The sequence below is a fragment of the Hyaena hyaena genome, unplaced genomic scaffold (genome assembly GCF_003009895.1).
Source record: "Hyaena hyaena isolate Hyena2069 unplaced genomic scaffold, ASM300989v1 scaffold_300, whole genome shotgun sequence".
Taxonomy (NCBI): Eukaryota; Metazoa; Chordata; class Mammalia; order Carnivora; family Hyaenidae; genus Hyaena; species Hyaena hyaena.
The window spans coordinates 1349559-1366208 of record NW_024080933.1 but is presented as its reverse complement, the minus strand read 5'-3'; positions in this window follow the sequence as shown (position 1 = coordinate 1366208).

The following is a 16650-nucleotide window of genomic DNA, read 5'->3' as shown; positions in this document are numbered from 1 at the left end:
TGCTGCCACCTGGTGGGATCCAGGCGGCACTGCGGTGAGAACAAGTAGAGAAATGCTTGGCTGGGGCCTTTAGATTCCGATGTTGGTGTAGGGGCAGAGAAATTGAGGGGAATTGGGCAAGAGCTGCTCTGTGCTTGGACTTAGACAAAGACAAGTTCCTCTGTCTCTCAGGGCATCAGTTTTCCCTTCTGTGAAATGGGCACATAATGAACACAATCCATTTATTTATTCAACAAGCATTTATTGTATACATCAACATGGTGGACACGGGTTTAGGCATTAGAACACAAGCTGGAAATAAGGTCCCCAAGAGATATGCTAGACAAAAAAAGTAAATACTCTCAGATAGTTTTAATTGCCAGGAAAGTGTTAAAAGACAAAATTCAAGAAAATCTGATGATCTAATTGGCTTTATTAAGTGATGCATGAATGAGACTGATCCCATTTAAAATGGAGGGGAGATCCAAAGGGCTACAGTTAAAGAAAAGTTTTAAAGATAGGACAAAGAAGTCATAAACAGAAAAAAATGATTATTTGGGGTGAGGTTACCTTCCTTTGGAGACAAAAGAATCTTGGTGGATTACATCATCTGCCTTTGGGGGATGGAGAAGACCCCTGTGACAGATGGATTACCTTTTTGGTTCTGACTAGAACATTTCTAACTAGTTAAGAATACATTTCTGTGAGCGGTTGAAAGTGTGATTAGGTTAGATATTTAGCTCTGGTTTGGTGCTTTGTCTTAAGTGACACTACTTGGAGCCTGTAGCTTTTTTTTTTTTTTTTTTTTTAACAAAGATAATGTGATAGAGTGACTCAGGTCAGGAAAGACCTCTCATCTGAGTCAAAATTTTAAACAGCTAACCTGAGCCTTAAATTCTGAGAGGACAGGGACATGAATGGAATTCTTCATTCTTCCCTATGGCCCCAGTACTTAGAGCAGCAGTCTCTAAACATTTTGCTTCTGTGTTTCATAAAAGATTTTTAAAAATTTATTCTCCAATAAAGGTTAAAATTTTTTAAAATATTTATTTATTTTGAGAGAGAGACAGAGTGTGAGCCGGGGAGGGGCAGAGAGAGAGATAGAGGGAGACACAGAATCCAAAGCAGGCTCAGGCACTGAGCTGTCAGCACATAGCCTGATACGGGGCTCAAACTCACAAACTGTGAGATCATGACCTGAGCTGAAGTCGATGCTCAACCAACTGAGCCACCAGATGCCCCTCCAATAAAGATTTTTTTAAGTTAACATCTGAAAACTCTTGTCACAACTCTATATTCTTTTTAAGATTTTATTCTTTTAGTAATCTCTACACCCAACGTGGGGCTTGAACTCACAACCCCAAGATCAAGAGTCACATGCTCTGCCAACAGAACTAGCCAGGTGCCCCTGTCACTATCTTTCAATAGTGGTAATGGTGTACTTTCTGGCATGAAGTTTCCTGTATAAGCACTATCAATGTATTGTCATCAAACCTGTAGAGTTGTATATTTAGCTGTCCAGAACATTACCAAATTAATTGGCAAACCCAGTCTGTCAAATGAAATAATTCAAATCATATCTGACTAAGTTCTGGGATGATTGGGGGTTTGTGGGGGTCCAGAGCCAACAGCGAAGAAAGAAGTCTTGAAGACATCTTTAGTGCAAAAAGGTGATTTTATTAAAGCACAGAGACAGGACCTGTGGGCAGAAAGAGCTGCACTGGGGTTGTGGTCGGGGGGGAGAATTTTATGGAGTTGGGGGAGATAAAGTCAAGAAGGAGTTTCCAAAGAGACTTTCACATACTCAAGACTTACTGGAAGCCTAGGTATTGTCAAGTTAAGGTTGTTTTTCCCTCTAGCAAGGCGTTAACATTGAGACAGTAGGGAGTTCCTGGACGTGAGGCTGTTGCTGGGTTAGCCTTTTTGCTTGGGTGGAGACTCTTATCAGTTTAACCATTGTTTTTGGTCCTTTCTTACTTTTGGTAGCCAGGAATGTCCAAGGAATATCACACATATCCCACTTGGGAGAGAGGTGTGCTAGCTTGTGTTTTGAATGAATAGGAGGGTTCAAAGCAGAGACGTATCCGATGCAAATGGCCTGAGGTAAGAGCTAAATGTATCTGAAAACAGAAAAGAGAGGGATTGTGTGTGAGGCAAGTGGAGAAAGTGGCAAAAGTGAAGCATATAGGAATTTCTAAGTCAGAGTAGCCATTTTTTAAAAAAATTTTTTAATATTTTATTTATTTCTAGGAAAGAGAGAGAGAGAGACAGCGTGAGCAGGGGAGGGTCAGAGAGAGAGGGAGTCACAGACTGAAACAGGCTCCAGGCTCCGAGCTGGCAGTCAGCACAGAGCCCGNCCACTATCTCTATACCTTTAGGTATTTGAAGGTAACATTAATCTGCTCCTTCAGCTATAATGTGGTATTGATTCTGATATATTATTATGGCTGGGAATTGGGGGCAGTTTAACGGGTCCTTTTTTTTTTTTTTTAATAAATATTTTTATTTATTTCTAGGAGAGAGAGAGAGAGAGACAGCGTGAGCAGGGGAGGGCCAGAGAGAGAGGGTGTCACAGACTGAAACAGGCTCCAGGCTCCGAGCTGGCAGTCAGCACAGAGCCCGACGCGGGGCTCGAACCCACAAACCGCGAGATCATGACCTAAGCGAAAGTCGGACGCTTAACCTACTAAGCCACCCAGGCGCCCCTCAGAGTAGCCATTTTTAATTTTATTCTAAGCACAATGGAAGTCATTAGAGGGTTTGGATAGGTAGTGGAAGAGTGTAAGCTTTTATTTTCCAAAAGGGGTGTTTTGGGCAGAAATGCATTCTCCCCAAATTCATGTCAAAGTTCTAACCAACCCCTAATACCTCAGAATGTGACTATGTTACTGTGGTGTCTCTCTGATTGAATGGGGGCCCCGAATGTGAGGCAATGATTGGGTGGGGACAGGTTGTGCAGGAGGTGAAAGAGTTCACCTGAGGTAGAACAAAGGTGATAGAAGTTTATTGAATACAACACAAGGGAGTGGTGAGCAGGACAGCGGAGGAGAGACAAAGGTCTGCAATGAGGCAGTGTGTGGGGTCTGTATTTAAAGGGGGAAGGTGAGAAAGTATGAAATTTTACCTTTTTTGGTAACTGTACCTGGTTGTAAGTAACCCATTGGTCAATTAGGGCCTATGGGTATTTTGAGTTGGGTCCCCTGATGGGCCTGTGTGTATTCAGTCTGGTGGTTGCTGTGTACCTTTCTGCCTTGCTCAAGTTTCTGTTGCTAACAGCTTGTTGTCAAAAGCAGCCTCTCCAGTTACCTATCCATCTATCATAGCCACTAACTCAGGAAACAAAAGAAGAAACCCTTGGCCAACTACTCCGTCCTGGACACTCCCATGGGGGCTGGACAAATAAAAAGCGCAGTTCAGTTCCTGGTTGGGTTTGCCAACACTGTTGCCTCACGAAACTCAGATAAACTCACTGCAAGAGAAGCCTGTAGCGCAGGAAATGAGGGTTTGGAAATGAGAAAAGGAGAATTTGGGACACCTGACTGGCTCAGTCAGTAGAGCATGCAACTCTTGATCTCAGGGTTGTGAGTTCAAGCCCCATGTTGGGTGGAGAGATTACTTAAAAAAAAAAAAAAAAAAGAGAAATTTATTTTGAGTGTTAGCAGCAGGGGGAGGTGACAAGATCAAGCCTTACAAAGCAACCTCTTTACCTGCAAGATGGACACCTAAAGTTTGATAGGAAGAGGTTTTGGGGATACATGCAAGAGAGCATGTAGGGAACACATGATCATGAGTGGGGATCAGTATGTGTTCAGTGTCTGATTACAGGCAGGGAAAGGGATGGAATGTGATCTTTTAAGCATTCTGTTGCTGTCAAGGCTTTTATGGCCTGGTGGTTGGAATACTCTAGGCAATGTAAAACATCTTTGTCAATGCCTTAAGAAAGTGCTATAAGGGGGTGCCTGCATGGCCCAGTCTAAGTGGGCCCCCTTGGGCATGGGGCTCCAAGCTTGGCATGGAGCCTGCTTAAGATTCTCTCTCTCTCCCTCTTCCCCTCCCCTGTTCACACACAGTTTGTACATTCTCTGTCTCTCAAAAAAATGTAACAAATAAGTACAATAGGTTTTAGTTAGAACATGAGTTAAGAGGTCTGGTCTATTTATGGTTTTAACTGTTGGGATCTATAATTGATCAAAAGGGATCACTGACAACTGTGTTTGGAGAGAGTGACCGGTCAGTAAAGAGGTAATTAAGTTAAAATGAGGTCATGTGAGTGGGGCCTAATCCAATTGTATCCATGTCCTTATAGAAGGAGATTAGGACACACACACACATTCCCCCCTCACACCCACCAGGTAAAGACAAGGGAGAAGAATGCCACTTACAAACCAAGGTGAAAGGCCTCAGAAATCACCAGCCTTGCCTGCCAACACAGATGTCACTCTTCGAGTCTCTAGAAGTATAAGAAAATAAATTTCTGGTATGTAAGCCCCCCAGTCTGTGCTACTTTGTATGGTTGCCCTAGCACACGGATACAGGAGGCTTTGGAAGTCCAGTCCTTTCCAGGGCACTTGGGTGGCTCAGTCAGGTAAGTGTCCAACTCTTGATTTTGGCTCTGGTCATGATCTCACAGTTGTGAGATCATGCTCCCAGTAGGGCTCATGCTGAGTGTAGAGCCTGCTTGGGATTTTCTCTCCCTGCCCTTCTCCCATTTGATCTCTGTCTCTCTCAATAAATAAATAAATAAATAAATAAATAAATAAATAAATAGTTTAAAAAATGTAAAGGAAGTCCAATGCTTCCCCCAATGCAGGGCTCTATGGGAATTAGTGGCGATACCTACAGAACCTTCTTGGTGGCCAGAATGCAGGAACATCTCTAGCTTACTGCTGATAAGTTAAGGTGCACAGGTGTTTCTGCCTTATTTTGTGTAACAAAGACAATAGCTAAGTGGTGTCTCAGAAGCCAAAAAAGAATCCCCAGCCCTTCGGTTTCATTTCCGGATTCCCAGATTCCACGTCAGAAATTGCTGGTGGCACCTGCGAGTTCTCTGTTTGTTTGGAGTCGGTCCTCAGCCCTGGTTCCTTGGGCCTGTGGGTTCAGTTCTTTCCACACTCCTCAGATTATTAGTGTGGCTCAGGGAAAACAGAAGGCCCAGCCAGAAGAAGCAACGTGCTTTAAATCCAGCGAGATGAGCCTGCCACTTTCTGGCACACCTGCCCATTTCCCAAGAACTATAGTCTCAGGAGTTACAAAGATCTAGTAAAATGGCAGCATCATACTAAAATCAGCCTAGAATTCTAGTGGCCATGATGGACACCAGTCCAATTAGATGAGATCATTTGTGCGCTTGAAAGCAAGCTTTCCCAAGTTAAACACAATTGCATAATTGCATAAACATAATTGCATGCAGAAGCCTCCAGAAGGTTTCAAATTTCCAAAATAGTTTCATTGAGAGATTCCTTGCAAAAGGCTAAAGTCAAATTAAGGAGAGGAAAGGTACCAAGAAGTGGGGACTGTGAGACTGACTTATAAGACTGACATAATGCTTCCTGCTTCCTCTACCCTTTACTGGAGTGCTCATTCTAGTAATCCTCTGAATTGCCTTTCTACTTGAAGACACGTATTAAAAATGTTACCTTTTAAAATAAGACCACCTGAGGCTACAGGCAATCCTTTTCAGGTACCTTTCTTTCACTCTTTGGTCACAGGCCAAAAGAATTTCTTAAATCCAGGGAGATCCTCACAAGTTTTTGTAAATAGATTACCTCCTCAACCCAGTAGAGAGAGAGGAAAATAACATTTCATGTTATCCCTTCCTTTTCAAATCCAAAATAATTGGTTATTGATTCTTTCTCTCTCCTCACTGATAGCTATTGCCTTCTTCTTTGTTTCATTTTACATCCTAAGGACTTGACCTGGCTTTCTGCCTGCATGGGACATGCAGGTCATAGGTCCTTTCTCTGGCTCTATTTGGGAGTGACTCTAGATCTTAGGAAGAGAGTATGTTTTGCACCCTCTTTGAAGATACCTCTTGCGATCTTGAAGTTATTTAATACTGCCAGAAATATCTACTGTTTGTCCTGACTGAATCCTGACAAGATATTGGAAAGAATTTAATGCCTCTATGATCAGAAACTTGGTCAAAGTTGAAGGTGATTCAAAGCCTGATAGGAATTTCTTTAGGCCTTCAATCCTAAGCTAAATGTACCCAGAGGGAAAGGAAAGTATCGTAACAGAGGTAAGTGGGGGGTGTCAGTCCTTGATGTCATTTAAGTGGCAACCTAATTCTTTGGGGAATTACAAACAGCTGTCCTTACTTTACACATCAAGTCTTTGCAGGACCAGACGTTGGTTCCAAAAACAATTGAAAGTTCACCAAACTTTTTTACTAATCCCCCAATTTCCCCTGTTTATCTCAAAAGTCTTGTAAGTATTACAGAAACTCTGGCCTTAAGGGGGAAAAGGTCCCTAGGAGGAGTTTTCTTACCACCACCACCCTGTGCCTTTGAGATATAAATGTTGTACCCAGGGGTACCTGGGGTGGCTCAGTTAGTTGAGTGCCTAACTTTGGGTCAGGTCATGATCTCGAGGTTTGTGAGTTCAAGCACCGCATCAGGCTTGCTGTTATCAGCCTGTCAGCTCAGAGCCTGCTTTGGATCCTTTGTTCCCCTGTTACTGCACCTCCCCTGCTTGCACTCTCCCCAAAATAAATAAATAAATATTGTACCCAGTGTCTTCCAGAACTCTTATCTAAACCATCTCTTTGGTATGCAAACCTCAAGGGGAGGGTAATTCTTTTTTTAAAAATGGTTTTAAAAACATTTTTAAATTTGTTTAAAGACAGAGCGTGAGCAGGGGAGGGGCAGAGAGGAAAACACAGAGTCTGAAGCAGGGTACAGGCTCTGAGCTGTTAGCACAGAGCCCGATGTGGGGATTGAACCCACAAATCTGTGAGATCATGACCTGAGCTGAAGTCGGACTCTTAACCAACTGAGCCACCCAGGTGTCTCTGGGGGTGGGTAATTCTTATCAGAAGAAAAAAGGGTGTGGGGAGGGGAGGCGAGGGAGGTTATTTGGAACTTGACTTGTCAAGAACAAGTACAAACCTTAAAGTGTCTTTTCCACAAATATTTTACAAAGTTTTACCATCTGGACTGTCAACTTAATCTATTCCATCTGCCAGAAAACAAGCTTACATCCAACTTATAACTGTTAGGTTTTGTATTATAGTATCTATTTTATGGCAGTCATTTAGCCATCCTGATGTCCTTGTATCATGGCAACAGTCTCCTCCTGAATCAGAGAAATTAAGATGGGTAAACAGTGGCTGTAAGTTAAACAGTTGAGGTAATGGAGAGCCAAAGACGGTTTTTTCCAGCTACCTGAGAAACTCCATTTTTCAGTTTTTGCATTCCTTCACCCCCCACAGTATATTTAAGATGACTCAAATTATGAATAGATATTGGTGGGGAGACTTCTATAAAACTGCAAGAACCCTCAATGTCTGATCTGTCAGACCCATAATCCTGGAAAAGCTATTTTTATTTCTAGAACCTTCAAACCTCCACCCTCTGGACCCTTTGAACATCTGCAGCTGGCCTTCATTCAGTTGCTACTTAGTATGGGATATCAATATGCTCTTGTTGTATGTGTGTCTTCTGGATGGGTTGGGGTCTTCATAATGGCAAGGAAATTGTTAGGGAATATATTTCCCACTTGGGGTATATCCTCCATAATCTCCAGTGATTGAGGCATCCGCTTCACTGAACAAATCATATGAGCTTTTTTTTTTAAATGTTTTGTTTGTTTGTTTGTTTGTTTTTAGAGAGAGAGCATGCGTGAGAGGTAGGGGCAGAGAGAGGGAGACCGAGGTTCTGAAGCGGGCTCCGCCAGAACAGCAGAGAGTCCAGTGTGGGGCTCGAACCCACTAACTATAAGATCATGACCTGAGCCAAAGTCAGACTTTTAACTGACTGAGACACCCAGGTGCCCCAACTAATCACATGAGCTTTAATGAAAGTCTTGCAAACTTCTTGGAATTAACACTGTTTTATCATCCTCAGTCTTTAGGCATGGTTGAGAGAACTAATTGGTGTTACCAAGCTATCAGAGCTGCTAACTCAGGAAATGAATGGAGAAACCCCGGGCATTGCCACACCTGCTCCATTCCGGGGAATCCCAAAGTGGCTGGACCAATCTTAAGCATAGCTCCTGGCTGGGTTTGTCAACACTGTTGCCAAACAAGACTCAGATAAACTCACTGCAAGACAAATCAGTCACTCAAGAGACTGGAGTTTGGATAAGAGAAAGGGGCAAATTTATTTTGGGTGCTGACAGCTGGAGGAGGTAGCAAGTTCAAGCCTTACCAACCAACCTCTCTCTTGACAAGATGGATACCTAATGTTTTATAGGAAGAGGTTCAGGGGATACATGCAAGAGAGAAGGTAGGGAGCACATGATCATGGGTAGAGTTCAGTATGTACTCAGTCTGTGATCATGAGTCAGGGATACGGTCTTCTAGGCATTCCATTGTTATCAGGGATTTTCTGGTCTGGTGACTGGAATGTTACAGTCATTGCAAAGCCTCAAGAATGTGAGATAAGAAATAACTATTGGGGTCTATTGTTGAGTAAGAGGGCTCTCTGACAGTGGGATCCTCAAACTTAAAATTTCTAAACTTTCCCAAACTACTGGACTTTCCTGCCTCAGGTATTGCCTTCAAACTGACTGTTTGAAGCTCCGCATTCTGGAAACATAAACTCACTCTACATGAAAGTCACTAGCAGACCGATGTCTATTGGCATACAACCTTCTGTTGATCTCTCGTTTCATGCTAGTATGACCGACCAGCTACTGGAAGTCTCTAATGTCTTATGCTCAAACCTATCATCAACAGGTTGAAAGAAACCTTTCTAGATTTCAATTCAAAGCATCCCGTTGGTCATGAAAGAGGACTGTAACTACTTCTATTTTGACCTCAAACTTTCTAAGTTCTTTCTAGCTCTTTTGTTAACTTGGGCAAAAGACCCTGCGGGCAAAGAATCCCATGAAGGGAACTGAAACTACCCCCTCAGGCAATAAGGACTGCCCTGAGCCAGCAAAACCCTGCCTGTGATGGACTTGACCTTCACTGCCCACCTGCATATACCACCAACCTTTGTCCTACATTTTCTTTATATAAACCTGGAAGTATTTTCAGCACTTTGGAGACAGTCTTTGAGACATTTGTCCTCTGTCTTCCTGGTGTTGGCCTCCCTGAAATAAATTCCTTTCTTGTTTTAATGCCTCTCATCTCTCTGCCTTTGGATTTTGTTAGCAGAGAGTGACTGGACCTGGTCTGTTTGGAACCCCTGGAGCCAGGTGCCCTTGCAGCCCTGCAGCCTTGCTACAGTCAGTCTTAGGCTTGGTGACTGGATATTCTGGAAACGTATCAGAGGAAGATGGCTCTCGAACCATGAGAAGGTACCTTACCAAGTGCTCCTGACCACTGACATTGCTGGAGACCTCCACATCAACTTGACGAGAAAGAGAAGTGGCTGACATCGAGGTAGGCTGCTTCCACCCAAGACTCTGGATCAAGACTTCATACTTTAAGTGAACATGAAACTCTTCTTCTTTTCCTTTCCTTTCCTTTTCTGACATTCTCTTAGGAAAATAATGCCCTCATCTGTATTTTCCACACCATCGCTAAGGGGGACAGGGAACCTGGAATTTGGAACAATCTTTTATTTCTGGCTAGAAGAAAATCTAGCTGCCCATAATTTTTCACAAGCAAATAAGAGATCTCATCAGTTGACTTCCCTGAATTTACAATGTTGAGTTAGAAAGGACCCAGCAGGAAGCTTTCAGGATTCAGGATTCACTCCTTTTGGCAGGTCCCTGTTTCCCTGCTTAGGGATAAATGAGGCTTTCATCAGGAACTTCTTAATTCTTAAAATCATTGCAGAATCTGCTACTCAAGCAATAGCTGCCCGACAAAGATTCTTAGACTCTCTGGCCAGAATTTATTTTTGATAGTAGAATAGCTCTTGATTATCTTTTATTTATTTATTTATTTATTTATTTATTTATTTTTTTTTTTTCTTGATTATCTTTTAGCTGAGAAAGGAGGTGTCTGTGCTATGGGTAACACCACCTGCTGTATCTGGGTTAACACTTCTGGGGAAGCTGAAACTCAGTTGCTTAAGATCACTGAGCAAGCCACTTGGTTTCAAAGGCTGACTCCTGCAATGTGGTCTTTGTTTCATTGGTTTGGGTCTTGGGGGTTATGGCTCCAAATATTAGGAACTATTCTTCTTATAATCTTCCTGGTGCATTATATTCTCTCAAAAGTTTTAAATGTATGTTTGTAGCCGCTAACTATCAAGCAGATGATCTCCTTGAGACTGGAACATTGGAAAAGCAAGGAGAATGACTGGTTTAGGATTATAAGCCTGGAGTTGTGATCTGTGAGTATCACAGGGTTAAGCAAACAAAACAAAACAAACAAACAAACAAAAACCAATCATGACCTATGGATACCACACAAAGAGAACAAGAGAAACTTACACGTAAGAGCTTCAGAGTAGTAGCTGACTGTGGTATGAATACCTTAAATTTTGATCATAGCTCTCAGGCTGACAGTCTGATCAAAAGGGGGAGAATTGTTAAAAAGAAAACCACAAACCCTAAATGGCATCACTTAAGCCAAGTCACCAAGTCTAGACTTAATACCTAACCTAATTGCAGTTTCAGACTCCTCCAGAAATGTAGGTCTGTCAGGAATTTTCTGGCCAGCATCAGTGAGGTAATTGGCCACATGAACCTCTCTATCTCACAAGGAAGAGGAGATCATCGGACTACACGCCTTCCCCAAAGATAAGGTGATCTTGCCTGAAACAATCCTTTTCTTTCTTTCTATTTGTACGTTTATTTACTTATTTTGAGAGAGACAGAGACAGAGAGAGAGCGCGAGTGAGCAGGGGAGAGGGAGAGAGAGAGAGAGAGAGAGAGAGAGAGAATCCCAAGTGGGCTCCATGCTTCCAGCACAGAGCCCAATGGGGGACTCAAACTCACAAACTGTGACATAATGACCCAAGCCAAAACCAAGAGTCAGATGCTTAATCAACTGAGCTACCCAGGCACCCCAAAACAATCCTTTTCTTTTTTGTTAATAACTTCTTGCCCTGCTCTGCTTCCCATAAAAACCTTCCAATTTGCAGAGCTCCATGGAGCTCTCTGATACTTGTTGGATGGGATGCCATGGATTTATGAGTCACTTAATAAAGCCAGTTAGATCCTCAAATTCATGCAGCTGAATTTTGCTTAACAAGGTCAATTATTTAAAGTGGAAATGACTAGTTTAACTATTATTAATTGAGGATTACAGGGAATGAGGGTAACTTTTATGTCCTTCTTTAGCACTTGAGTTTTTTTTTTTACTGTGTGTGTTCTTTATTTACATAACAATAGTAAAAATTTTTAATGTTTATTTATTTTTGAAAGAGAGAGAGCAAGAAGCAGAGAGACAGAGAATCCCAAGCAGTCTCCGGCGCTGTTAAGCCCAGAGCCCGAGGAGGGGCTCGATCTAAGGAACTTTTAGATCATGACCTGAGTTGAAATCAAGAGTTGGACACTCAACTGAGCCACTGAAGTGCCCCTATTTATTTTATTTTTTGAAAGCACATGTGAATGGGGGAGAGGGGCAGAAGGAGAGGGAGAGAAAGAATTAAGCAGCTCTATGCTCAGTGGGGAGCCTAATGTACGGCTCAATCCTCCGATTCTGGGATCATGACCTGAGCCAAAATCAAGAGTCAGGTGCTTAACCCATTGAGCCACCCAGGTGGCCCTAGAAAACAATTCTAACCTAAAAAAAAAAAAGGGCACCAAGCTCCCATACTGAGGCTCTAGGTGAGGGCAAGGCCCCTTTCTTACCCTGGTGGTTATGAAAACTCCCCCGGCAGAGTGACTTCTACAGAGAGGGGATGGGATTGAGACAAGGTCCTAACCTAGTAGGAGGCAAGTCCTCCGCATTCCATCTGAAAGCCTCTTTGTTCCCTTCCTGCTATTGGAGAGATGGTCCCTACCTTTCCTTCCCGCTGATCTGTCATTTGTCTTGGACAAGTGTCTCACCAGCCTTCACACTCAGGTAGGAGGAAGCCAGAGAAAGCTTGGGAGGCTTGGACAGTGGCAGTTTTCCCATAATCTCCCCCAGCTTGTTAAGGCATCCTTGGGACCCTGAGGGTTAAAGGGCAGCAGTGAGTACAGCTCAGACTCCGACAGCCCTCTTCCCCTGCTGTGTTGCTTCCTTCCTCTACCCCCTTACTTGTTCAACAGTTACTGTTAACTAGGATGCAAAGGGAAGTTACTCCTGTAAGAGGGCTGAGAGCTATCAGCAGAAGGGAGGAAAGGAAGGTACAAAGCAGGGAAGGAATGTGTTTTGTTTTGCAGAACCAATAGTTCCAGCCAAGGAGACACCCAACTACTGTTTCACCTGATAGCCCCTTGCTAGGTGCACCTTGCCTGATAGGCCCTTACATGAACCAGTTTGAGGTGGATTTGAGACAAGGATATGCACAGAAGGCCCCCCCACTCCAAGCGAACCTCAAGTTACATTCAGCTCATTACAGTACTAAGATTTCCTTCTATGGGCAGTTTTCTGCCTTTTTGAACATAACGTGTGTTCTAGCATGTTGATATGCTAGGCATGTGCAGTTGAACTAAAGTGCTTATGCAAGCTCCCTGCTCCCACCCCTGAGTACAATGAATAAAAGCTTCTTGTACCAAGCCCATTGGGAGACAGTGCTTTGAGAGCTACCTTCCAGTCTCTTTGCTTGTGACAAGTGATCAAAGTTGTTTCTTGGGTTGTGTTCAATTTGACGCACCCCAAGCAGCGAACCCCTTGAATTTGGTTACATCATCAGCCCCCATAGCTAAGAACTGGGCATCCGGGGACACAGATGAATTAGACATAATCACAAGGAGCTGATCATTATTGGGAGAGAACTCATTAAAAATCTTTAAGAAAAGGAAGATGTGTCTGGGTTGTTGATGGAAGTGGGGGTGAGGCCTGTGTGGTAGGTGATGAGGAAGTGTTTCTAAAGGTGATATTTGGGCTGGGTATGGGATGAGGAGGGACATTCCAAGTGGAAAGGAGTCAGTCTGAATGATAGGGCTCTGGGGTCAACATTCCCTTTAGACTTCTGGGTCTGCACTTGGAGTGTAAGAGGAATGGGTTCTGGGGGGTGGGGGTGGCATGGTTACTGTCACCATTTCTAGAGCCCTGTGACAGAACCAGAATGCAGTGATCTGTGTTGTTTTTCTCCTGCCACTCATGGGAGATGGCCCAGATGTGGGGGCTGCCACCAATACTGAGGTTGAGTCTTGACCTAGGAGGAGGGAATATTGCTGCTGTGGCTGCTTTCTCCTGCCTCTTGCATTTTCAACTAGATCAGTAAATCTTGAGTATGGATGAGGGAGGGGAGGGGTTTATTAGAATTTCCAGATGAGGCAAATGTATTAGATAAAAGTACATTCCAGGGACCCCTGGGCGGCTTAGTTGGTTAAGCATCCAACTTCAGCTCAAAGATGATCTCATGGCTTGTGAGTTTGAGCCCCACGTCGGGTTCTGTGATGACAGCTCAGATTCTGCCTGCTTCAGATTCTGTGTCTCCATCTCTCTGGCCCTCCCCTGCTCACGCTCTGTCTTCCTCTCTCAAAAATAAATAAAACATTAAAAAAATTAATTGAAAAAGCAGATTGCATATGGTGATATATTGCAGGAGGCACCATTGTTTTAGTAATACAAATTAGAGTAGATGTAAGCTTTGAAAATGGGCAGAGAGATTACACAGAAGATACAACGGTAATTAGCCAAGGGCATGAGAGTTTAGGGGAACACTGGGATGAGGTAAGTGTGGAAGGAATAAGAAATACTGCCCCAGGGGCATCCAGGTTGATCTCGTGTATCAGCCTGACAGGCAGCTCTCATGAGGCTACCAGATGGAAGCAGGGATAGAGACAATTCAAAGTGGTGCCTGAACATCACTGTCCCTTTTCCTTAGTTAGCAAGAGCTCAGTTTACTGCTGGCAAGCCACAGCTCCTGGGCCTGCTTTCCTCATCTGTAAAATGGGAGATTGTGTAAGGTGACCCTTTAGAACTATTTTAGATACATTAACTCAGTCTTTCCCAATTGTGTTTCCATCATCAGTATTTTTTGCCATTTCTTTGTTCCACTGCATTAATGATGTTATCTTTTTCTTTAAATTGATTTACTTTACCTTATTTATCCCCATCTGAAGCAGTAAGAGCTTTGAATTCATGGGTTTGGTGTGCATGTTGAAGTAAAATAATTTAAAAAATTCAGCTAGGTACCACCTAACATTTTATCTGATGCCTCCCTTTGGGAAACACTGCATCAAGTCATTGTTATCAAGGCAGCCTGTTGAGAGGATTGGAAGCCACTGGAAATGTCTCTGCCCAGGTTTGCGTGTCATTTACTAGGACTGTAAATAGAACTTTGGTCTTAGCCTAAGTCATCCACCACACAATTATTGGGGGGTCGGCCATCTGTCAGGGACTGCTCTGGCCTTCGGGATTAAAATAGTGAACAAGACATGCATGATGCCTGCCCTGAGATCTCCAATATCCTCATGAACAGATAGCCAAAAAAAAAAAAAAAAAAAAAAAAAAAAGANAAAAAAAAAAAAAAAAAAAAATCAAAGAGGTAAATGCAAGTGGTAAAAAGTACTATGTCAGGCTTATGCTCCCTTGTCACTTCTGATTGGCTTCACATATATATTTTCTTTGTAAACTTATGACTTACCATTATCTCCTACATAAATTTATTTAGTCCCAAGTGCTCTGGGAGAAGTCTTACTAATGGTGTAGGACAAGCTTTTAAATTTAGTTATTCCCAGAAGCATCTAGAATATAGGAACTAGAATATACTCCTGTGCTAGAACATAACAGCTTCCCTATCATCCACTAACTAACTCTGTTCAGTACCTAAAGCATATTATCTCCACGAATCTTCATGTCACTTAGTGAAGATAGAAAATACACTGAGAAGAAATGTCTGAGAGGCAATTTACAGTTTTACATAGAGCTCTGATGGTGCATTTAAAAAGTGGAGACAGGGGCGCCTGGGTGGCTCAGTCAGTTGAGAGTCTGACTTTGGCTCAGGTCATGATCTCATGGTTCTTTAGTTTGAGCCCCACATCAGGCTCGCTGCTGCCAGCCTGTCAGTGCAGTCTGCTTCGGATCCTCTGTCTCTGCCCCCCACCCCTCCTCTGCCTTTGCTCTCCCAAAAAGAAATATTTTATTTTTTTTAATGTTTATTTTTGAGGGTGGGGAGGGGCAGAGAGAGAGGGAGACACAGAATCCAAAGCAGGCTCTAGGCTCTGAGCTGTCAGTACAGAGCCTGATGTGGGGATTGAACTCACAGATTGTGAGGTCATGACCTGAGCCAAAGTCCAATGCTTAACCAACTGAGCCACCCAGGTGCCCCTCTCTCAAAAATAAATATTTTAAAAAAAAAGTGGAGGCAGTACTTAATCTACAGATATTCTCATACACGTGTGGAAATGGATGAAGATCAATTAGACATTGTGAAAGCAAGACTTTGGCTATAACATAAATGTCCATCGATTAATTTATGGTACACCATTCAATGGAATACTACATCATTGTTAAAAAGAATGAAGCTGCTTACAGATACCTTATTGAGAAACGGCAAAATACAGGACAATACATTTAGTACGCATTTTGAGGTGGAAAAAAGAATATACATATAAAATTATATATCCATTCATTGCATATTTATAACCACTGCCTATCTCTGGTAGGACCATGGAAGAAACTGGCAAGATGGAATGTCTTTAGGGAGGGACCTGGCAGGTGGGGGGCAGACGTGTGAAGCATTCTGGTCACTGTAGTGAGGTGTCTTGAGAGCACACACTGAGTTTAATCCTCGGTCTCCCACTTACCAGCTGTGTGCTGTCTGAGCCATTTTCCTCAAAGGTAAAATGGGAATGATCATAACAGTACCTGCCTCATGGAGTTGTTATGGGGATAAAAAATAGGTAAATGTATAGAACAGTGCCTAGGTCTACAGTGAGTGGAAGGATGTGCTATTGAGGCTCTTGTGAACCCTTTGGATTTCGTGTAGTATGTATTAGCTATTAGTGTGGCACAAGTAATTGTTATAGTCAAGGAATGATTTCAGGGTAAATAACCTGACTTTTCCCCAAAGAACATAAACACTGTGTGTGTGTGTGTGTGTGTGTGTGTGTGTGTATTATCAGTTCCAATCACTTCTGCTTCTTTATGCTGGAGGGTGGAGTGTATCTGGTGGGTGTGCACTGGGCTGGATCAGAGAGGTGTCTGCAACCTGGCACCGCAAAGAATAGCCTTCAGTACTCTTGTTCCACCTAGAATCTTCTTTTGTCCTGCAGGAATGACAAAGAAGGGAGTGAACACACCCCTGGGGCAGACATCTGATCTCATTCATTCACTCCACAGATATTTACTGAGGACCCACTCTGCGTCACACTAAACAACAAAAAGCACTGCAAACAGGGTCCCTGCTTTAAGGTCTTACATTTCAGAAGGAAGAGACAGATGTGGGGATGTGACAAGATTACTGCAGAGGAACAGTGCTCTGAACACACTAATTGGGTCATTGTGTCAGA